The following is a 24,598-nucleotide window of genomic DNA, read 5'->3' as shown; positions in this document are numbered from 1 at the left end:
GAGAACCTGCTGGGCATCCACTTCCTTAAACATTGATTTTCATAATCAGCCCACCAACTTCCCCCTCCTTCTGCAGCAAGGAGTCATAGACTCCACTACAGTGTGCCCTTGGATAGGCATGACTTGAGCCCCTAATGAGGATCGCACCATCTGCCAAGCCTGGTGCAGGTTACAAAGCTCCCTCGGGTACAAAATCTCATTTTGGACCCACAGAAATCTTTGAGGCAGGTATTTTTCATGTCTTCCCCCATTTGAAGGGTGATTTTAGTACAGTTTATTTCAACACATATTTACTGAGCATCTACTATGCATACAGCATTGGTGTTCAAGTTAAATAAACAGTGCCTGCTCTCAGGAAGTTCAGAGTCTAGTAGGAGAGACACATGTCACTTCAATTTTATCTAGTAGCTATTCCTTTCAGTTGAATGGCAACTTATGGATAAAGAAGGATTTATTCCATTAAAAATCATTGTTTTGCAAATACCAAAATAATAATCAATTCAGGCAAGAATCGTCAATGGATGCTAAAATTATGGAGTGAAAATTTGGTGAGGACTAGGATATTTATGATCTCAAAATATTTCCCCATGGATTACTTATTAATTACAAAGAGGGAAATGATAAACTTACAGTAGAGAAGCTTGGAAGGCAACACTTAACAAAGTGATCACAGTAAACCAAGAGTGGGACAAAATGATACTGTGTGCCTCTTGATCTGATGTACTGAAAAGGATGCAAGGTAATTTATGTAGTATTCCTGCCAAAAATGTTTAATCTGAAATTAACCATGAAGGAACCATTACACAAATCCAAACTGAGGGACATTCTGCATAACAAGTGACCCACACTCTTCAGAACTGTAAACATCATGAAAGATAAAGAAAGGCAGAAGAACCAGTCCAGATTAAAGAGACAGAAACGATCTCACAACTGAATGCAATATGTGATTCTGGATTGAGCCCTGTATCAGAAAAAGAATTGCTCTAAAGGACATTCCAGGGAAAATTTGGTGAAATCTGATTATGGACTGTATAAGAACAGAAGCCTATTTGGAGTGAGTTGATGAATGAGGGGCAGAATTCAACTCTCTACTTGACATCCACACATTGATGTCTACAAGATTTCTCACCATTAATTATTGATTAGTTATTATTAATTATTGATCCCCCACCCCCAAACCTCTAACTATCATAGTTCCCATGTGGGTTAATGTCACAACCCAGTTGCTCAAGCCAAACACCTAGATGACATCTTTGTTTCTTTCTGTTACCCCCACAGCCTATCTATCAGCAACTCCTGTTGACTTTACCTTCAAAGTATATTCCACGTTGACCCACTGACTTTTATCTCTACTGCTACAACTCTGGTCCAAGCCACTGTCATCTTATGGGAATCCTACAATAATATCTTCATTTGCCCCTGCAAGTCCTCTTTAACACAGGGGCTAAAGAAATTTTCTTTACTTATCAATCAATATATGTCACTACCCTGCCTAAACTTCTCCAAAGTTCCCACTGAGCTTAGAATATAATCCTGAAATCTTCTCTCTTTCCTGAAAGAAACCCTATGTCTTAGCCTCAGTGCTGAGATTTCTGAAAATCAAACCCAGAGTGGTGTCCTGTGACATACCTGAACCACTGAATTACTATAAAAATTGTTTTCCCAAACTTGCAGGGTGTCTTCTGGTAAAGGTGGGGCATAGACCGAGAAGAAACAGGACCCCGAAAATTGGAATGAGAACATACGAGAAGATGCTGATGAAGTTGAGAATCCCTACATTCTGCTAAGTCTTCTTTGCAGAAGTAGTAATTCTGTCCCTGCCTAAGGAGGTTTGCCCATTTTTGCCTGATGCCTTGGTAATATGGTAGAGTAAGGTATTCAAAGACTTAGGAGATTGGAATATTAAAGTGAATTTATCATGTAAGACATATTCAGCTACCCCAGAAGGGTCTAAAGGACACACGTTTCCCACCACTATGAAAAATATATTTATGGGTGTTGGAGGAGATTGTCAAGAAGAAATGAACATTGGCTGGCCCATGAGTTGGACCCAGTCAATGAGAGGCTCCACACCCCTCCTCTATCCTTGGAATGTGGGTTCCACTTGCCTTCAGTTGCCTTGGAGGCTGCTCCAAGGACATAGCCTTGAGATACTGATGTGATGTTGAGACCATGTGAATGGTATACATGAATGAACCTAATTAAGGCCTCTGTATAATCTTTTAAGATGTAGGGGACAGATGTGGAGATCTACGCATCTCGTAGCCACCCAAGACAAGCTTCATGTGCAAGTTTCCTTGCTTATTAAACCTGCCACCTACAAATCTGGAGTGGCCTGCCTCTTCCTTCAGTTTCTCCCTGCTCTCTGTTTATGGGACCCAGTTTCAGATTATACCTGGAGAACTCCCAAGGAGGTTGCAAACCAACAATGACAGAAGTGCCAGCATCATTAAAGAGTTCATTAGTCACTCTTCTCTGTAGGTAGGAAATTACAGTGAGAAACTGCTATCATTGAACTGAGATCTATAAATGCAATGGGTATAATAAGATACTGGGTAGTAGGGCCCAAATGGTGGAACTTAATCGCGACCAGGGGGGCAGGGTTACTATAAAGGACAGCACACTGACAAAGCAGTAATCAGAAGAGTCTGACTCTCAGACTCGTGGCATTGGCTAGTTGATCATGGTGGCCCTAGGAAATAAACAGATGTTCAGTCTGCTAAATTCCTAGTACATAAGCAGAAGAGTTCTAGGTCTCATGAACAGAAGTATAATATAAAAGACAAAAACACGATCATGATCTCACAGTCAACTCCCAGACTTAAACCAGTTTACAGACTCGGAACCCTCTGAATGAAAGGGAGCCTGGATCCACTTGAGGAAGGACCCCGCTACATTGTTAAAAATCCTATACTGTTAATCTTATCCTGCCCTTCACCTAAGGGATCTACAGTGATTTACCAGGGTAATTGTGTTTGGGAGGGGAAAAGAAATAATCACATCTTTCAAGGATTTCTAGACATTGGCTCTGAATTGATGGTATTTCCTAGAGACCCAAAATGTCACTGTGGTCCACCAGTCAGAGTAGGAGCTTATGGAGGTCAGATAATCAATGGAGCTCTAGTCCAGGTGCCTCTCACAGTGGGACCAACGGACCCTTAACCACCCATCCTGTGATTATTTCCCCATCTCTGTAATGTATAACTGGAATACATAGCAGAAGCCCCACATTAGCTCCCTGTCTTATGCAGAGAGGACTATTATAGTGGGAAAGGTTAAGTAGAAGACATTAGTACTGCCTCTATCTATAGAAATAGTAAACCAAAAGTAATACAGGGTTCCTGGAGGAAATGCAGAGATAAATGCTACCACTAAGAACTTGAAAAATGTAGATATGGTGATTCCCACTACATCCCCATTTAACTACGTATGCAGAAAACAGATGGATTTTTGAGAATGACTGTGGATTATCATAAACTTAGTCAGGTGGTGGCTCCAATTGCAACTGCTGTTCCATACGCGGTTCTGTTGCTTGGGCAAATTAACATATCCCCTGGTACCTGGTAAGCAGCTATTGAACTGCCAATAGCTTTTTTCTGTATACCTGTTAGTAAGGCCCGCAAGAAGCAGTTTTCCTTCAGCTGGCAAGGCCAGCAATATACTTTCACTGTCCTACCTCAGGGATATAGCAACTCTCCAGGTATATGTCATAATTTAGTCCACAGGGAATTGATCATCTTTCCCTTCCACGGGACATTACACTGGCCAATTATATTGATGATATTATGCTGACTGGACCTGGTGAGCAAGAAGTAGCAGCTACTCTAGACATATTGTTAAGATATTTATGTAAAATGTAAATGTCAGAGGGTGGAAAATAAATCACATAGAAAGTCAGAGACTTTCTACTTCAGTAAAATGTCTAGAGGTCCAGTGCTGGGGGCATGTCTATATATCTTTTCTAAAGTGAAAGAGAAGTTGTTGCATCTGACCCCTCCTACCATTAAAAAAAAATGGCACAACACCTAGGGGATCTCTTTAAATTTTAGAGGCAATGTATTCCTCCTTTGGGTGTGCTACTCCAATCCATCCATGAAGTGACCTCAAAATCTGCTAGTTTTCAGTAGGACCTGGAACAAGGCTCTGCAACCAGTCCAGATGTCATCTAAGCTGCTCTGCCAGTGGGCCATATGATCCAGTAGATCCAATGGTGCCTGAAGTGTCAGTAGAAAATAGAGATGTGTTTGGAACCTTCATGAGCCCCTATAGGGAACTTAGGGTTATGGAGCAAAGCCTTGTCCCCTTCTGGGAATAACTACTGTCCTTTCAAGAAACTGTCTTTGGCTTGTTCCTGGGCACCTAATCATGGGCCACTAGGTTGCCATGTACGCAACCTGAGCTGGCCATCATGAACTGAGTGTTGTCTGATTCACCAAGCCATAAAGTTGGGCATGCAAACCAGCATCCCATTATCAATAGAAATGGTATATATGAAATAAGGCTCAAGCAGGTCCTAAAGGCACAAGTAAGTTTCACAAGGAAGCAGCTCGAGTGCCCATGGTCTCTACTTCTTCTACATTACTTTCCTTCTGTAGATCTGCACCTATGGCCTCATGGGGTGTCCCATATGGACAGCTAACTGAGGAAGAGAAACTCCACCTAGTTTATAAATGGTTTTGCCTGGTATCCAGGCACCAACTGAAAATGAACAGGTGCAGTGCTTATAGCCCCTTTCCAGAACATCCCAGAAGGACAGTGGTGAGAAATCCTCTCGGTGGGCAAAACCCTGAGCTATGTACCTGATTATTCATATTGCCTGGAAGTAGAAATGGCCAGACATATAAGTCTATACCAATTCATAGTCTATGGCCATGGTTTGGCTGCATGGTCAGGAACCTGGAAGGAACACAATTGACAAATTGATAACAAAGAGATCTGGGAAAGATGTATGTGAATAGACCTCTCTGGGCAAGAACATGAAGATAATGTGAGTGTGAGTGCTCACCAAAAGGTGACCTCAGCAGAGGATGATTTTAATAATCTATTAAATAGAATGACCACTCTGCAGATGCCAATTGGCTTCTTTCTCTGTCATTGTCAAACGGGCTCATGAACAAAGTGGTCACTGTGCAAAGGTAGAGGTTATATAGGGGCCTAGCAACATGGACTTCTACTCACTAAGGCTAACCTGACTACAGTCACTGCTTAATGCCCAAACTGCCAACAACAGAGACCAACACTGAGTCCTTGATATGGCACCCATTCACCAAAATAATCAGCTACCTACCTGGTGGCAGATTGATTACACTGGCCCACTTTCATCATGGAAGAGGCATGCTTGTTCTCAGAACAGACCCTTACTCAGATCAATATTTACCTTCCCTGCCCCCCATGCTTCTGACAAAACTATCATTCATGGATTTATAAAATACCTTATCTACCATCATGGTATTCTACACAGTGTTGCTTCTTATCAAGGAATTCACTTCATAGAAAATTAAGTGCTGTAAGGGACCCATGCTCAAGGAATTCACTGGTGTTACCATGTTCTCCATCATCTTGAAGCATCTAACTTGATAGAACAGTGGAAAGGTCCTTTGAAGACTCAATTAAGGTGCCCACTAGATGGCCTGCAGGGCTGAAGCAAGGTTCTCCAGAAGGCTATCTATGCTCTAAATCAGCATCTAATATGTGGTGCTGTTTCTCCCATAGGCAAGGATTCATGGATCTAGGGATCAAAAACTGGAAATGGGAATGGCTCCATTAACTACTATCCCTAGTGATCTACCAGATGCTTAGTGGATCTGCTAGATCCACTAAATGTTTGCTTCCTCTCCCTATGACTTTAGGCTTGTCTTGTCTAGAGATCTTAATTCCAAAGGGAAGAATGTTTCTACCAAGAAACACAATGGTAATTCTGCTGAACTGGATGGCTACTATCCAGCCACTACTAAGGGAAATTTGGGTTGCCACTACACAATAGAGATGACAAAAAGTATGTCTAGAATGCAAGAGATCTCTAGGACTTCTCTTAGTATGACCGTGTGCTGTGATTGAAGTCAATGGAAAACTACAACAGTTCAATCCAGGCAGGATTGCTAATGGCCAGACCCTTCAGGAATGAAGTTTTGAGTCACTTTACCAGGCAAAGAGCTAAGACCAGGTAAGGTGCTTGTTGAGAACAAAAGGAATGTTGGATGGGTACAAGGAGGTGGCTATACATGTCAGCTCTATGACCATGTGACCACATTTAGAAACAAGGATTATAATAGTTATGGTATTTCTTCCTTATTTTGTTATGAAAAATATGTATATATTTATTTATATGTTTAATATAAATATATAAATAAAAATATAAATATATTGTGTGTTTATAATATTTATAATAAATATATTTATAATTTATAATTATGGCTTCTAATATAGATGTGAATATTTATACTTAATACATAAATATATATAATATCTTCCTTCTCTTGGTCTCTTATCATCTCACATCAGATATATAATAATAGCTAACTTTATATCTCACTATTTAAGATACAAGACAAAGAGTGAACACTATCCAAGGACTTTACAATCTCTTCTGGTGAAAGTGTTGGTGTTTTTTTGGCTGTTCTCAGGATAGTTGTATCATGTTAAGCAGAAGTATGACTTTGTTATTGTCTTTATTTGGATATTATGTATGTTTTAAGGATATGTGTATGGGTGCCAAGTTGGCAAGTGGTGGTCTGGGATGGTCTTTTTGACATGTCAACTTGGCTAGGCTACAGTCCTGTTATTCAATAGAACACTAATCTAGATGGTGGTATAAAGATATTTTGTGGATATGATTAAAGCCCATAATTGGTTGACTTTAAGTAAGAAAGATTATCCTAGATAATCTGAGCAGGCCTGATGTAATCAGTTGAAAGGCCTTAAAAGCAGGGCTTGAGGCTTCCCTAAGCAAAGAAGAAATTCTGTCTGTAGACAACAGCCTCAGACTATGCCTCAGAGTTCCAGTCTGCTCCGCCCCCATGCCTCCTCTTTGGATTCCAGACTTGCCTAGCCAACCCCCACATTCATCTATGCCAATTCCTTATAAGAAATCTATCAGTATATATCTCCTACCTATCAACTTCTCTGATTGAACTTTGACTGACAGAATTGGAGGTCATGGGATTTTAAATCACATAGGACAGTAGCAGCACTTAACCATCAGCAGTGAGATGGGTGTAATTACCAAAACAGTTTGCAAGGCCTGAGCCATCAGAGGGTTTTTGAACTGCAGGGATCTGTGGTATTGACTAATTGATTATAGAGAAACAGCAAGATACCTGTGGTATCATGCTGCTTGTATAATTAAAAAAAAATTAAAATAAAGAGCTGGCAAGCAGAAAGCTGCCATCAGCTGCCACAATGAAAATGTATAGGCCTTCACCCATCTTTCAGATTGGGCAGACCCAGAGCTCACAGATGACGTGGTGTCTGTCATATTGTGGAAAGATCCTACAATGTCACCACAAGTTTATATAGCATGTACTGCACCAGTCCTTACCCAAAGTGACATGAGGACATTTGTCAAATGATTGTGTCCTAGAGAAAAGGAACTACCTTGACTTTTCAAGGACCATTAGATATAGGATTTGAGCTGACTGTGATATCAAGGAACACAAAATGGCATCATGAGCCTCTGATTAGAGTAGAGGTTTTTGAAGGACAAATAATAAATGGGAGTTTGGACCCAAGCCCATCCATAGCAAGTCTATGGAGCTATAAAGCCATTCTGTGGTTATTTTTTGGCACTTGGCAGAACCCTTATATTGACTCCTTGGCCTGTGGAGTAAAGGTTATGAAGGTAAGCAAAAAGAGTCAAGTGGAAGCCTGTAAAAAGCCCCACTCTCACCTCTGGCCAAGACAGTATATCAGAAACAATGCTGCAATGGAGGTATTGCAGAAGTTACTGTGACCATCAGAGAATTATATGTGGGAGTGATAGCCCACATCACATCCCTTTCCAATTACCTACCTTAGCCCTGTGAAGACCTGGTTGATTGTAACAGATGATGGTACAGGGCTGAAAACTTAATCAGGTGGTAGCCCCACTTGCAGCTGATGTGGCAGGTACAGTATCTTTACAAGATTAGATAAACCCAGTTTGGAATATAGCTACTGATGTGACAGAAGTCTTCTTTCCCATCAATAGGAAAGATTTAAAAATAGCTTGCATTTACATGGTGAGGGCATCAGTACACAGGCACTAAATTTCCCAAGCGCTATGTTAACTCTGCCATAGTGTAGTGTACCTTGTTCATTTTGACACTCTGCAGACCTTCACAGTGGTCCACTATATTGATGATTATACTCCATGAGTTGAAGTACCAAGTATACTAGATGAGTGCTTTTCAAACAATCTGAGAAGGGCCAGTTTGTTTGTTTTTTTTCAATTCATCACAAACTAGCAATATTATAAACTTCAATAAAAATGAATTACTAGAAAAATGAAATAAAAAACAGAAACACACAAAACAATTTTTAAATTATTAGATTCAATAGATATAAAATTATATTTTGATAAATTTAATCAGAAAAATATCTATAACATAGGGAAAAGGATAACAAAACTATACACATGTTCACTGGAAGTGTACATTAGATTATTAATATAAATCACTATCACACTCAAAATGTTTTATCATTTTTCATTTATAACTAAACAGAGGTTATGATGATATATTGATTCCCCTACATTAAGTACCTTTATGCATGCTTGCTTCTTGCTTGTAAAATTACATAAATTGGGTTGGATTTATGATAAGCCTGCTTGTAAGAAATGAGTATATCTAAGCCATTTCTATGATTTACTTAATTATATAATGCAGAGTAGAGAAATCAGTTGTATAGAGGGATGTAGCCAGGAATGCAAGAAGAGATTTTAAAATCATTTCAAGCAAGCATACTTAATTTTTCTCAAAATGAAGTAAGTGATGCTGAATTTTCAAAATCATTCTTCAGTTCTTTGTTTATCCTGTGAAATTATACTTAAGTTTGGATTACCTTTTAATAAAAGAAATATATCCATGGTTTTACACACAGGGATTACACCTGACAAACTAGCCTTTAACTATCATATAACATATAAATGGCTTGTGTGAGTTCAATAATACCCATACTCACTAACCTGGTTGAGTAAGATGAATCCACTAATCATGAACTTAGATGTCATAGCAATGTCAAATTGCTATAGAATTTTCTAAAGGCTTATCTCTCAATCTTGGCATCTATGTAATTGCAGAACAATAACAAACAGTTCACACCACACTTTCATATATATAACAATAACAAACAGCTCACAAACCACACTTTCATAAATATAACAATAGCAAACAGTTCACAAACCACACTATAGATGGCCTAGTAAGAAAAACGAGTGCAACAAATAAGAAATTCCATGAAGATTCAGGATCATGCCATATAATGGAGTTTTTAGGATTCTGGGGGTCTGGGGCAGGTAGAGACATCTTCTTTAAACTAAGTTCTGTATCTCATACTTCCTACCACTAAGAGAGAGGCACGCATTTGGTACATAAGCTGCACTTGAGTACTGTTTTGATCCATTATCAGGTGACTGTGAAGGCTTCCAACAAGAACATCCTCTGCAGCACATCCAGGCTGCAGGTACAAGTTGTCATGCCAATCAGACCATATGAACCAGAGGCAGAGAGAGGTATCCATATTGAATAAGATACAAGTAATGGGTATTAAGAAGGGCACATGTTGGGATGAGCACTGGGTGTTACACGCAACTAATGAATCATTGAACATTACAACAAAAACTTAGGATGTACTATATGCTGGCTGGCTGAACATAATTTTTTAAAAATTACCAAAAAAAGAGGACTAGCAAAACAATATTGATTTAAAATTGTTTCCATCAGTATCAAATTTTAAATAAACTAAGTAACAAAGATCATTCCTCATATTTTCTTTGCATTATAAATCCTCTTTGGACTTTCTTACAACATAAAATGAATGCATGTGTTTATATTCTACCCCCCCCCAAAAAAAGAAGATACAAGTAAATCACACTAATGGGTGAGCCAGACTCCCATGTCTCCTACATCTATTCCCTGATGTCTCCACTCACACTTTTTACCTCATGGAGTAGAGGAGTTCCTATGACCAACCAAGAAAAAAAAAGAAAGACCTCAGGTTGGTTTGTAAAAAGTGCAATATGCTAGTACTAGCCACAAATCGCAGTTGCATTAAAATCCTACTCAAGAGTGACTAGAGGAAATTTTCTCACTGGTAAATATTGCCAGTGGGCAGATAAGGAATATTATACTTCATCATTTACTATAGGTGGAAGAAAAGAAACCTGAGCTGTATATACATACAGAATAGCTGGGTAGCAGATGGCTTGGATGGAAGGAGCCTGGAAGGAACACAATTGGAAGATCAGGGACAAGGAGGCCTAGTGAAGAGATACATCAATAGACCTACAGGGGTGGGCACAAAGTACCCAGATCTTTGTATCTCCTCATGCTCAGCTGAGGTCACCCACTATAGAAGCAGCCTTCAACAATCTGGTAGGCTTGCCTTATGAAACCAGCTCACCCATCTCCTCAGCCAGCCAGTGCTGATGCAATGATCTCATGAACAGAGTGACAGCGTGACAATGATGGAAACTACACATGGACCCCAAAGCATGGCTCCCTCCCATCATGACTGATTTAGCTACTCCCAGTGATACCTGTCTGACATGCCAGCAGCAGAAACCTACCTTGAACCCCTGATAGGGCAGTTTCTTAAGGAAACCCTCTATTGCATCAGACCCCTTGCACCTTTAGGGTGACATCAATTTGTCCTTATAAGAATTGAAACTCTTAATATGAATTTGCTTTCCGTGCCTACCCCCAATAGCGCCACCATCCAAGGGCTTACAGGATGCTTAACCTATCAACATGGTCTCCCTTCCAACACTGTTTTGGATAAAAACTCCTATTTTATGTCAAAGGAGGTATACCAATAGGCACATGACCATGATCATGGGATCCACTGGTCTAACCACGTACTGCATCACCCCAAAACAGCCAGTCTAATCAAATAGTGAACTGGTCTTTAATACTCTAGCTAAGGTGCCAGCTAAGGGTCAGTACCCTGTGGATTGAGATATTGTCCACCAAGATACATTTCATGTGTTGAAATAATGACCTACTTATGGTGTTATGGCCCAATAGGTAAAATTTATGGAAATGGGAATCAAGGGGTAGAAGTAGGATTGGATATTCTCACCATCATTTCCAGTGACCCACATAGAGAACTTGTCCTTCCTAACTCCACAATATTATACTCAGTCAAGTTAGAGGTGCTGGTTCCCAAAGACTTTTGTCAGGGGTCACAGAAAAGGTTCCACTGAAAGCTGTGACTATCATCTGGCTATCTGGGTTCCATATGTCAACTAATAGGCAAAGAGAAGTGTTAGTTTAATGGCAGGGAAACCTACCCTAACCATCAGGAGGAGTTAGAGTTGCTGCTACACAGTAAGGGTAGGGAGGGGTACGTCTGGTCCCCAGGGTGTTTAAAGGTATTTCACTTGGTGCTTTCATGTACAGAGATAATATGCAATTCTAGAAACCACAGCCCAGCAAGGGCTACTAAGGACTTAGATGTCTCATGGATACAAGGCTGGGTGTCCCTACCAAGACCAGTCAGAATGCTAGGAAAATCTAGAATGGTTGGTAAGAGACAAAAATGATGAATATCAATTACAACATTGGGATCAACTAAGAGACACTTGCTGGCCTTACTAACCCTTGCCTTGAGTCTATTTAAGGCTCTGACCAGCCTCAACTTTGGAAGGAACTCTAACTTACTGGATTTGTATCTCCCTGCAGGTAAGAAAGAAGGCATCTTCTTTCATTCAGATGGGGCTCCACATAAGCAAAGCATGGAAGCAATAAACATCCAGCAGTAACATGTTGTTCAGACAGAATATGTGATGAGGGCCATAGGGAGTGTGCTAAGACTTGTCTAGGGTGGCAGAGAGAAGCAGAAGAGGAGGCCTCATACCTAGGGCTTCTTTTCTTAAAAAGCAAACTTTCCCCTGCATCTTGCTATTTACCGAATAGGAGCCACAGAATGAGCCTCTGGTGATATAAAGGTGTATACACCATGGTTGCTACCCTCAAGGACTAATCTAAACTTGGGTTTAAGCATACATTTTCAAGGAAATAATAACACAAGGCAGCCAGAGCTAAGTGCCAAAGACAAAGTCAGACAATGCTACAAAAAGCTCCTGAGGGAAAAATACTTCCCCAAGGAGGACCAGGTGGACAGACCCCACCTGTTGAGCTTGAACCTGGCCTTACCAAAACGCACTGTCTTAGAAGCAGAGGTTGGGAGAGGGCTTTCCTTGTCAATGCAATGACCTTTTAATTCGGGGTGGTCCTTGTGTCAGCTATGAAGCTAATGAAGCTAGAAGGATATTTGTGTGCCATATAAATGCTCACCCTCTTTGGATATCAGACTCTTCCCCAGCCCTGCTAGTGCTTGCTCAGTGGACCTAGGTACAAAGTGGCCATGGTGGCATGGATAGAGCCTACTCACGGTATTGACAGCATGCACTTCCTCTCATGAAACCTGACTTGCTTATCACTCCCGCTGAGTGCCTAAAATGCCAAAAGCAGAGACCAACACCGAACCTTCTATATGGCACCATTTCCCAGGGAAACTAGTGGCAGTTGGATTCCCCTGTACCCCTTTCAACACAAAGGGGACAGAGAGTTGTCCTTCACTGAGACAGACACATATTCTGGGTTTGGATTTGCTGCCCTTGTTTGTAATGCTTCTGCTAGCACCACCATCCGTGGGCTTATAAAACGCCTTATTCACCATCGTGGTGTTGCTCACAACATTGCTTCTAATCAAGGAATTCATTTCTCAGCAAAAGAAGTGTGGCAACAGGCTCAGGCCCCTGGAATTCCTCTTGTTACATACTTCATCACCCATAAACAACTGGACCAAAAGAACGGTGGAACGAGCCACTGGAGTCTCAGCTGTGGTTCCAGCCGGGAGAAGGCCCTCTGAAATAACAGGGCCTGTCCTACAGAATGCAGTATATTCTTTGATTTGGTGATCAATATATGGTGCTATTTCTTCCTTAACTGGGATTCAGAGATCTCAGAATCAAGGGCTAGAAGCCAGAGTGGTTCTTCTCACTAGGATACCTAACACCTCACAGAACTTTTGTTCCTGCCATTGCAACTTTGAGCTCTGCTGATCTGGAGGTCTTGGTTTCCAAGGGAGAAAATCTTCCACCAGGATAAACACCAATGGCTCCAATGACTTACAAGTTGAGACTTGCCCTGGCTTTCTGGGATCCATGTACTACTGAAGCAGCAGGTAAAAAAAAAGGGGGAATTACTCTACTAGCTGGGGTGATTAATACCATGAGGAAATTTAATTGCAGAGAAGACAATGTTTGGAGCCTAGGGGATTCTCAGGGGCATGCCTTACTATTTTTGTGTCCAATCGTAAATATTAATGGAAAATCACAGCAATCAAAAAATACACCGAATCTCTAAGGATTAAGACTCTTCAGGAATGAAGATTTGGGTCATTCCACCACTCCACCAGATAAAAAACACCAACCAGAGGATATCCTGGATGAGGATAATGAAAACTCAAAAACATGGAACAGATAGTATACAAAGGAAGATTTTATATATATAATATATATACATACATTTAATTATATATATATAATTATATATTCCTTATATATGTAATATATAATTATATATAATATATATAAGTATACATAACTTATATATGTAATATATAATTTTATACATACATATATATGTATTTTATGACCAGTTGCACAAACAAGGACTGTAGTAGTTATGCATTTTTTCTTCTTTCTATGTATGTGTGTATATTATTTCCTTTTCTGTCCTCCTTCCTTTATTATATTACACAAATTGTGGGGAGATTAACTTTGCAATTTACTCTCTAAGGAAGAAAATACTCAGATGATGAAACTCTCTGACGAGAGTATCCCTCACGACCTGGTGATTGATGGGAAGTATGACTGTCTCCCAGAGATGGACACAATGACTGTTGAAACTTTGCTTCTTTTCATCTTGAGGAGAGGACGAGAATGCCTCCCTTTGTGCAAAAGATGTTTGCATCTTGTTAGATGAAAGGACAATTTTTTTTTTTTTTATGGTTGTAGGAAGTTCTCATCTGTGTAGAAAGGAGTGTATGGATGCTGAGTACCCAACGGAGTAACCTGGAACAGGTTAAGCCAGCCTTTGTGAATGAACCACAGCGATTGTCTTTCCAATTTGGTCCCTTCCTTCTAAACTCTGCTTTGTGATACTAGGGTTTCTGCTGTGTCACTGGCTCCCTGTCCCATTCAGTCAATTGAAGCTACTGGAGGAAGACTGCGGGGCTGATGGGGGAATGAAAAAAGGTGTCCTGTTTGCTTCTTTTTCTGTCAGACTCATTGACCTAGCTGTGGCAGTTTGTTTCAAGGCAGCAGTTGAATACTGTTTGAGATTTTTCCAATACAGCCTCACTGTGCTCCCTAAGAGACACTGATTCCAGCCAGCTGGACCCCCCCTCCTCAGAAGGATTAAGTCCCAACCTCACAGGGCCCCTCCTCCAAACTCAGGGACACCAGTCCCAGCAAAGCAGCTTCCTTTCTCAGAAAGGATGTTCACCTCTTTCAAGATTCTAGCTTTTAATAATTCTAACCTCTTTCCCTTGTTCCCTCAGTTCTGGGGATGGTAGCTGCCTCCTGCAAAAGCTACTTCCACGATACTCTCCTGTTCCCTTTTGTGTTCTCAGTTAGCAATTCTTCTGGTTTGTTAACAGCTCTTTATGTAAACTTTCTACATTTAAAATTTTCAAGATACCTGGTACGGCTTCTGTCTCCTGACTCGACCCTGACTAACACCTCTCAAGGGGAATCTCTACAATAATATAGCCAAGTGGAGGCCCCACCTTTGAATCTGGCCTCCACTACATGTTGTGCTCCAGCAACATCACAACTGCCTGGAGCTTCCCATTCATAACGTGGTTTCCGCTTCTGTATTATCTACCGAGTCTCCGAATCATGACAAGACCACCTCTTTGGACCAAAGGTGAGTAATGACAGATGGAGCTAGAGGCATGGGCTAGGCCAGGCTTTGTGAATGAACCACAAAGAGCTCTACTTATGCTTTGAGAGGACAGACTTGGAAAGATTTTAGGGTGAGGAGTTCTATGGAAACAGCTATTCCAGAGCTACATCTGGAAGCCATATTTGAATGTTCTTCCGGGCCCAAACTTCCTCTCCCCATCTTAACATTTTTGCAGAGGAAAGGGTATCCCAAAATCCTTAGAAGCTCTTCCCTCCTCTGCCTGCCCTACCAGCTCTCCTCTGAGGGCAATACTTGCATCTTCGGCCATCCAGACAAGGCATCCTCCACCCTCATTATCGCTACCACTACCATCACCATTATATTTTGTAGGTTAACAGAGGGTAGTGGAAGGTTGACCAAGGAGGTGGAAGTTTGAGAAAAGGGAAGGTAGAGGCTGATGGAAAAGGAGGTTGGAAGAGAGAAATTGGTAGAAAAGAGAGACTTTCATAAAAGGAGAAATGAGAGACGACCTTAATGAGCATAGTGTATTGTCATCAATAAGTAAACATATGGAGTCCATTCAGTAACTACAGAGCTAAAAAAGAGAGCAAAGACTACTCAAGACCTCATTTTAGCAGAAAGCTATACTCCATTTCAGAATAATTTGATTGGCAACTTGGTGCTGAAAATCTAACAGGAATGAGAAGTCTCATAGTACAATTTCTATAGACTGAATGTTTGTGTCCCCCACCAAATTCATATGTTAAAACCCTATCCCTCAAGGTGATGGTATTAGGAGGCAGGTGGGGTCCATGTGAGGTGATTAGGTCAGGAAGGTGGAGCCCTCAGGAATGGGATTAGTGCCCTTAGGAAAGAGGCTAGTGAGAAGTTGGCAGTGTGCCACCCAGAAGAGGTCCCTCACCAGAACCCAACCATGCCAGCACCCTGATCTTGGACTGCCAGCCTGCAGATCTGTGAGAAGTAAACTTCTGTTGTTTATAGGCCATCCTGTCTATGGTGTTTTATATAACAGCCCAAATGGACTAAGGCAACAACCTTATCCTTAATCTATTCCATTTTATTACAAAACAGTGAATGGTGGGATAGGACTAAAGAAAGGGTAGTTATGGAGAAAACGTAGGTAGAGCTTAGGGTTCCCTTATATAAGGACCATCAAGAACAGAAGGAAGAGCTTTAAATAAGCCTCCTACCTAACCTCTGTGGTCCCAAACTTCTCATCCATTCAACAAGTATTTAAATGAGTCGACACTGTGCTAGATTCTGGGCTCACGGTAATAAACAAGACTGGGTTTTGTTGGTGTGCCTGCTTTCATGGGGTTTACAGTCCAGAAATTAAGAAGTACATAACACAAAGTGTTAGGTGCCCTAAGAGATAAAGCAGTATGGGAACATAAAAGACAGAAATTCCAATTAGCAGTAGGTGGGGAGAGAACCAGAAAAAGCTTCATGAAAAATATGGCATTAGATTTGGGTTTGAAAATGTAGGTAGGGGGTACCTGGCTGGCTCAGTCAGAGAAGCATGTGACTCTTGATCTTGGGGTCATGAGTTTGAGCTCCATGTTGGGTATAGAAATTACTTAAATAAAAAAAGAAAGAAAGAAAAGAAAAAGAAAGAAGAAAGAAAGAAAGAAAGAAAGAAAGAAAGAAAGAAAGAAAGAAAGAAAGAAAGAAAGAAAGAGAAGGAAAATGTAGGTAGAATTTGAGCAGGTAGGGGAAAAAGAAGGAAGATGTTATAGGCAGGAAGTATGGCCTAAGCAAAGGCCCAGAAATGGGAAACCGTGGGGTGTGGCTGGAGGAGAGTAAATAGGATTATTTGGATAGAGCACAAGGTGATCCATAGGCTCTTCACCCCTCCACATCTGCCCCCCACCATCATCTCCCCAGCCTCACTCTTCTGGAACTAACCTACCCCCCTAGCTTTCCATCTTTTGTTACTTCTGCCTCCCTGTCTCTGCCCCCAGGGAGCCCCCAATCAGAATGGACGGATTTATAACCAGTAACACTCCCTCCTCAGATCAATGGCCAAAGATCAATAGCTATAATGCAGAAAATTAATCCATATTCATTAGAATTGAATTGAGCAAATGATATTATTAAAACTCCCTTGGAAATCTATAGAAGAGAATTAAAGAGAAAGTTGTTCTAATGTCACTACTCTCTGCCAGGCTATAGGTTTAAGAAATCAGGCAAGAGGAGCTCCTCTTAATTTCCAAAGGAAACTTAAAAAGTCATTGGGGCATAGCTTTGGTGACCACACAGATGCAGAGGGTGTGGATATGGGAGAGATATTGTCTTCGAGAGGGATTTGGGGGTCTGGGAGGCAGAGCAGGATAAATGAACTCATGAGTCACCTCAGGTCCTAGAATCCTGCACCTCCTGGGTTCGTCCCTGGTATCATGAGGAGTCACAAACATGCTTCAAGAATGTCAGGTGCAATCTTTAACTGAGGAAATAGTCTTGGCTCCTGAAGACCAGTGTCCTTCCTGGTCTCCTCTCCTGTCCCAGGGAGTTCTTGGCCATTCTCAGTCCCTACCCATCATACATCTCATAAAACCAGGAAAGACACAAGAGTCAAAAGAGAGCCTTAGGCTAACACAGCTGTGAAAAGTGGAGGAGGCTTAAAGGAAGGTGCAAGCATGGCCTGGTGAATGTTTGCAGGAGCACAGGATGCAGGACTTACTCCAGTTTTGACTTCACCTTCTACCAGCTATAGGAAAGTGACATTATCCCTTTGAAGTTTGGTTTCTTTATCTGTAGAATAAGGAGAATATAATAATTCCTACCTCAATGGGGTTACTATGAAGATTAATTAACACAATGCATGGTGAAAGTGCTTTGCAAACTGCAAGATGCTATTCAAAAACATTATTATATTGTCCTAAAAGCTCTGAGATGTTCTTCTGAGGCAGGTATCTTATTAATGGGATCTGTTGACGGGTTCTATGGGATCCATAAATGCTCTGAAAATTTAGTACCAAATTGTCTGGGTATGTATGTGCATTTTGAGGGGGAAGAAGACCCACAGCTTTTAACAGATTCTCCAAGAAGTCTGTGACCTATAAAGATTAAGAATTGAGAACCCCTGATACTGAGTCATAGCTCCTCATCTCTGTGCAGATGGGACTAGCGTCTTTTATGTATCACAAGAGAGATCTTACTAAAGCAGGAGTCCCTGGAAGATGAGGCATCAACGCCATTGAGGAACATTGTAAAATCTTTGTGGTCAGCCACACGAGGCACCTCGGTGTTGACTTGCCCTGAAGAAGGTGGGATGGTATGAATGGCTTCTTGACAGTTTTTCCAATCCTCTCTGTTGCCCAAAACCAGGGAGCTCTGTTCAGCTCCGTGTGAGTGAAGCCCTCTGGAGCACAAGGGTAGGGCTTGTTCTTCCCATATCGTCTGTGGTACTCCATGGAGCTGTGCAAAGAGGAGGCCTTGCTTCCATCTCGCCATCTCTCCCTACCCTCCTTTTAATCTCAATATTCACAGCTAGAAGATCCAAGATCCTATGATAGCCTCTTGCTCTCCTATGCTATTTCTGAAACTCCAGTTCCTTCCTTCTCCTCTGGGCATGCTGGGAGATTGATGACCTGCAGGGTGGCTGCTCTGTCTTCAGAAGCTGGCTTCCTGGAGGAGCTCACCCAGCCAGAGCCCATCTCTGTGTGCCTTGCATAATTTCCAGAACATAATAGATGCCAATGGGAGGGAGGGGAGCACCTCAACTGCATTTTCCTTTATATTATCTCATGTCTGGAACCCAGACTCAGGTACAAGGTAGTATCCTGCTCTAACTTCTTCTAACCCAGGCCTGTCTGACATCTCCCTGGGGTTTCTGGAATCCTCCAGGGGGAAAAAATACTGATAAGGGCCCCAGCTCAATGAAGGTATGGTTAGCCAATTAGTGGGTTTTTCTGTTTCTACTGTTCATGTCATTTTGTTCCCCACTGATGCCACATGAAAATCCTGGAGGGCCCTGACCAATGTCTTTTCCAGTGCCCTTCCAAGATGGGAATGTTAGAAGATGACCCCACAATGGGAGGAAATAAAGAGGTTACCTTGACCTTGTCTGTGCCTCTGAGAACCCCACAGCTCTCCTTTCCTGAAAGGGTCCCGGGGTGGGGCCCTCACCAACTCCCCTCGTTGGAAGACCAGGAGCTTCTCCTAGTGTCTTATCCAAGTCCCACTGATGGTGCTTTAAAGTAGGGCAAATGACTCTACATCTAGATTCAGTCCCCTCCCCTCCAACCTTCTGCAATTCCCAGGGCCCCGTTAACTACTTTGGGTCTCTTTTCTTCCTCTGGGTTGTATTTATCTTTTTCTTAGAAACTGCCAAGCATTTGGGGGAGGCAGTGTGGGCAGAAATGACCACAGAGCTAGAGGGAATGTTTAAGGAATCCAACAACCATTCAACACAGATTTATTGAGCATCTGTCATGTTCTGAGAGCTATGCAAGTCACACAGAGATGGGCTCTGGCTGGGTGAGCCCCTCCAGTAAGCCAACTTCTGAGGACAGAGCAGCCACCCTACAGGTCAGTTCCAATGATCACCTATCTTCGGGCAATTTATTCCTGTCTGTCTAATGGGTAGCATGGCGATTTGGGTTAAGGACCTACTCTTTTACTGAACAGCAAATGCATTAAAGGCGAAAAGGGTCCAGACAAGTGTTCTGCATTTACTTGTTGAATTAAATTGAACTAAAACAGAATTCATATCCTGTTCTTTATTATCTCTTGGGTGGTAGAGAGCAAAGGTAAAAATGGAACAGAATAGTGAACATGCACAATGCTACTAAAGAATCCTCTATTAAATGCAAACACACGCACACTCATATACACACATGCACATATGTACGTACGCATGCTTGCATGCACGCGTGTGCACACACACACACACACACACACACACACAGAGGAGACTCTTGGCTCCCTGCCGCTTGCCTGAAAACCCAGGCTTCAAGAGACAATTAAATATTGATATCTTTACATCTCAGTATTTTCTTTTCAAATCCAAACAGCCCCAACAGGAGCCATCACGGACACTTATTTAACTCCTTAAAAACGTCCAGGAGGAGTTTTATTTAAAAACGAAGTTGTTAAGAGCAGAGATAATGCAACAGGCTATGGGATGATAATGGGCTAACTCCCCTGAAACAAGCCTGGGGGAAGCCCCAGTATGCTCTCTTTGACTCAACCTGGGATCCAGCTCTCCTGGAGCTGGGACCCAGCATCCCAGACCGCACCTGCATCCCCGTCTGAAAAGGACAAAGGGATACTCTCTTGCCCACTCTCCCCAACAGGCCCTCGAATGCCCTGAAATCAGAGGCTTGGCAGAGTTATGCAAATTGCCTTTGCATAATGATGTCCTTGCTGAATAGATGAACCAGCAGGGGTACCAGACAGGACCAAGCAGGTGCTGGCACCAGGTCCTTAGCTCTCTGCCCCAGCACCAAGCCGTGACATTGCTTCTAGACCAGACTGCTAATGGACTTCCCACTGTACAACCTTCCCCACATGCCACCAGATCTCTATCATATGCACACTCCTGCCTCTTCTCTAGCAGTCTGTCTCCAGCAGACTATCTTGTAGGATCTCTGAGGTCAGGGTTGAGAGGGAAAGGAATAAAGTCCTTACCAGGAGTTGTCTGAAGCACATATATTGTCTGCCTGGGTAGGTGAGGGAGCTTTCAGATGAGCCAAATCGTACTCCCTGGAGTCACTGACATATGTGTTCATGTCTAATTCCCCATCTGTGGGCAGGACTTACGTCCTGTACACTCCACAAAACCCAGTCTAGGGCTTTCAACAGAGTAAGTGCTCACCAAATGAACATTTCTTGGATAGAATGAAATTCCAGAATTACAGGGGTGGGAAAGCGTCTCTGAAAAGATTCAAGCAGTCAACTGCATATTCTGATTACGATGCATGTGCTGGGCACTGTGTAAACACTGGCATAGGGATTCTAGCCTAGCTTCCAGGAGTTCCTGGAAATCATAGGCAAATTACGTTCACAGATTTTCTATGGGGAGAGGGCCCATGGCTTTCACCAGCGTCTTCACGGGGTCATGAACCCTTCCTTAAAAAATTGTTAATGACTGCTAGTCCATGGGAAGGACAGACAGGAAAACTAACAATCACAACAGTGTGATAAGCCCTGGGACCAAGAGGAGCACAAGATGGCTTGAGGACATAGAGGAGGGGCCAGTATGCAGAGGACAGAACCCTGAGGTCAGGGTCAATCCCTTCTAAGGGAGATGTTACTAGTCCCATTTCACTAATGAGGTAAAGGAGGCTCAGAGAGATTAGGCTACTTGACTAAGGTCACACATCTGTAGAGCTAAAATTGCAATCTAAGTCTCTCTGATCCCAAGCTCAATGCTGCCTTGCCCCCTCAGCTTCCAGCAGCTGCCTCAGCATCTGAGAGCCCAGCCTCCAGACTCCTCATGTTCTCCCAGGCACTGGGGGACAGAGGAGTGGAACCCCTACAATGGCTGTCCAAATTCTGAACAAACATGGAGCGGGCTTGGCGGCTAGCCCTCCAGGCCGCCCCCCCCCCCCCGCCCCCACGCCGGTGTGCACATCTTTGCATGCTTCAGCGGACTTTGTGGAGTCTATTTACCACATCTAAGACCAATTTCCTTCCCTTCAGTTGCTTTGAAGATAATTGAAGCTACTTGCATTGTCTGCCTGGGAATGTAAAAAGCTAGCTAATGCTGCAATCGATGCTTCCTGCTTAATGCTGTGCCTCCACCCGCCTGCCCCGAGCAGCCGCTAACCAGCCTTCAATGAGGACTTCTGCAGATCTTCCTGGCCGGCTACTTTGTTAATCAGAAAGGGGCTGGGGGCTGCAGGGGCCCTCAGGATAATGGCAGGCAGATTGAGTTGTTAAGCCTGAATGAAATATTTAGTAGCACCATTTGCAGGACTCGGCTGGTCGGAACAGTACTCTCAGCCCTGTGTGGGGATGGGGATGGGGGTGGGGGAGGGTGCCCAACTTGAGCTCCCCAAGCAAGGGAGGAGTCTGTTCCAGCCTGCGGTGAGGGAGGGGCCACAGCCCCAGCTCAGGCTGAGAAAATGCTGCAGAGAGGAGGGAGGAGAAGCCCAGCCAGGACATGACCTCCTGGCTGGCACCATTCCCAGGGCAGACCGGGACTGCCTCAGGAGGGCAGGATGCCAAGCTCTGCAAAACCTGCACCTGCAGCCCCTAGGAGAGCATGAAACAGGGGTGCCCACCACCAAAGAGAACGCTTTCTTTGTCTCCATCCATCCACACCTCTGCTAGGTCCTGATGCTGTACACTGGGGCTTGGCTTAGCATGGGAAGTTTAACAAAAACTTACAGGTCTAGCTGAAATTTGAGGTTATAAGAGGGGGAAATAGAAATTATGGCATTCTCCCTGTTCTTCCTTCCTAAACTGCTCTGGGAACAAATTGTTTTAGTCCCATGTACTTCGTGTCACACCATCCTGATTTCCTCACTTTGGAAATCATGGGGTCTCAGCATTAGCTGGGACTTTGTAGATCACGTGTTCATTCAACATTTATTGAGTTCCTCACTTACCGTGATCAGGTGTAACACAGGGTAGGCCATCTAGCCCACCCCACATCCAGTATTTTAATTCTTCTATAGCACCCCATCCCAGATTGGCCATTCATGGATGGGGAAGGTGTTAAGTCCCTAGTGATCCTCATTCTAACCAATCTTTGTTAGAAATCATTCCTTTTAATCAAGCCAAAATCTGTATCTTTTCAGCTTCTAGTTGTACCCTTGGCCCTCGTTCCCCTGATCCACTCCCCATTCCTGTCCCCAGTCATTGCCAAGGCCACAGCAGAGTCCTTCAGATATCTGAAAACAGCTGCCAGGTTCCTTCCAACCCCGCAACATGACCAACATCTAATAACTACTCTGAGGAACAAGATGGACTGTGGCCTTTCGGACGTCAAGTAACTTAATCCTTTTGTAACTCTTCTCCCTCACATTTATTTGATTCCTTTTCTACTTAATCTGCAGTCTAGCACAAAGTAGCGGTCACAAAAGTCCTTCATAAAAGCAGGTTGCTAGATTTCTCTCCTTGTCTATGTCAGACTGGCTTGTATCAGACAAATTTCTCCTATTAAAAACTTTTAAGGGTGCCTGGGTGGCTCAGTTGGTTAAGCGACTGCCTTCGGCTCAGGTCATGATCCTGGAGTCCCTGGATCGAGTCCCGCATCGGGCTCCCTGCTCAGCAGGGAGTCTGCTTCTCCCTCTGACCCTCCTCCCTCTCATGCTCTCTGTCTCTCATTCTCTCTGTCTCAAATAAATAAATAAAATCTTTAAAAAAAAAAAACTTTTAAAAACAAAAACAAAAAAATGACTCTTTAAAAATCATCAGAGAGCTACCAAGGCAGCCAGGACTTATGTGCCAAAATCCCAAAAAGAAGGGAAATGAATTGCGAAGCACCTTACATTCATGATTGCTTTTCCCTTGAGGCATTCACTGATTCCTATGCAGTAGCTCAGAGGCTGAGAAGACAAGCAGAGACTAAGAAGACAAGCATAAAGCAGCAGCTAAGACACCGTGAAGCTAACAGAGCTTTTGACAGTCTCATGAGGCTGAAGAGACATAAATTGGAGTTCAGAGCCACCAAGGCATCCAGGATATAAAGGTTGAGATCCTAGAAAGAAGGGAAGATCAAAGAAATTGAGCCTAACATTTAGTGCCAATTTCCCACAGGGCATTTGTGATCTATAAGCAGCAGCCCAGGAGCTAAAAAGTCTAATCAAAAGGTGGTTATGAGACTGGGAAATTAAAGAGAGCTTTGAGCTCTCAGGTCCTCACTTCCAAGATGCCAGAGGGAGACTGAGGCTGAGTGTGCCACACCCCCTTCCCAACAGGATCTTCATCCTGATGTGGACCAAGAAAAGAAGTAACAATTGTGGTGCCAAAAAGCCACGGGCATATGCAGCCCATATGCTGCACTAATGGGACCCTATGTGTGCCCAAGGACAAAGCCATTACGAAGTTCATCCCTCAAAACAGTACAGACCACAGCTATCAGGGACATTTCCAAGCAATACTCTTTGACACCTACATGCTTCCCAAGCTGTATATGAAACTGCATGACTGTGTGAAACTACATTACTATGTGTAAATTTTGCCATCCACAGCAAGGTAGTCAGGAATCATTCTCATGAAGCCTGGAAGACCTGAACATTCCCATCCAATTTAGACCTAAGGGCACTGCCCCATGGCCCCTGCCAAAGCCCATGTAAGAAAGCTGGTCCTTAAGGACTGAAGAAAAGCTGTGCTCTGGGGGAAAAAATAAATAAATGGAAATTGTACTTTTAAAAATAGGTTTTTTAGCACTGTAGTCTTACAGTGCTAAGGAGATAAAAATGAAAGATCACCAAGGAGGAGAAGCCCTGGTAAATATTCCAGGATTTCATCTGGGATCCATGAAGGGCAAAACCCAAAGAGTAAAAGTGAGTAGG

At 42.7% G+C, this 24,598-nt stretch overlaps 1 pseudogene; it reads left to right on the top strand.

The window, feature by feature from the left end:
* The first annotated feature begins 23,044 nt into the window (after positions 1-23,044).
* LOC123856585 (small ribosomal subunit protein eS26-like) lies at positions 23,045-24,379 on the top strand (annotated as a pseudogene).
* Positions 24,380-24,598: the final 219 nt, after the last annotated feature.

This window comes from Mirounga angustirostris, unplaced genomic scaffold (assembly GCF_029215605.1).
Source record: "Mirounga angustirostris isolate CCGP_5_RB_7025 unplaced genomic scaffold, mMirAng1.0.hap1 SCAF_13, whole genome shotgun sequence".
Taxonomy (NCBI): Eukaryota; Metazoa; Chordata; class Mammalia; order Carnivora; family Phocidae; genus Mirounga; species Mirounga angustirostris.
This window is presented reverse-complemented; position numbering and strand designations above follow the sequence as displayed.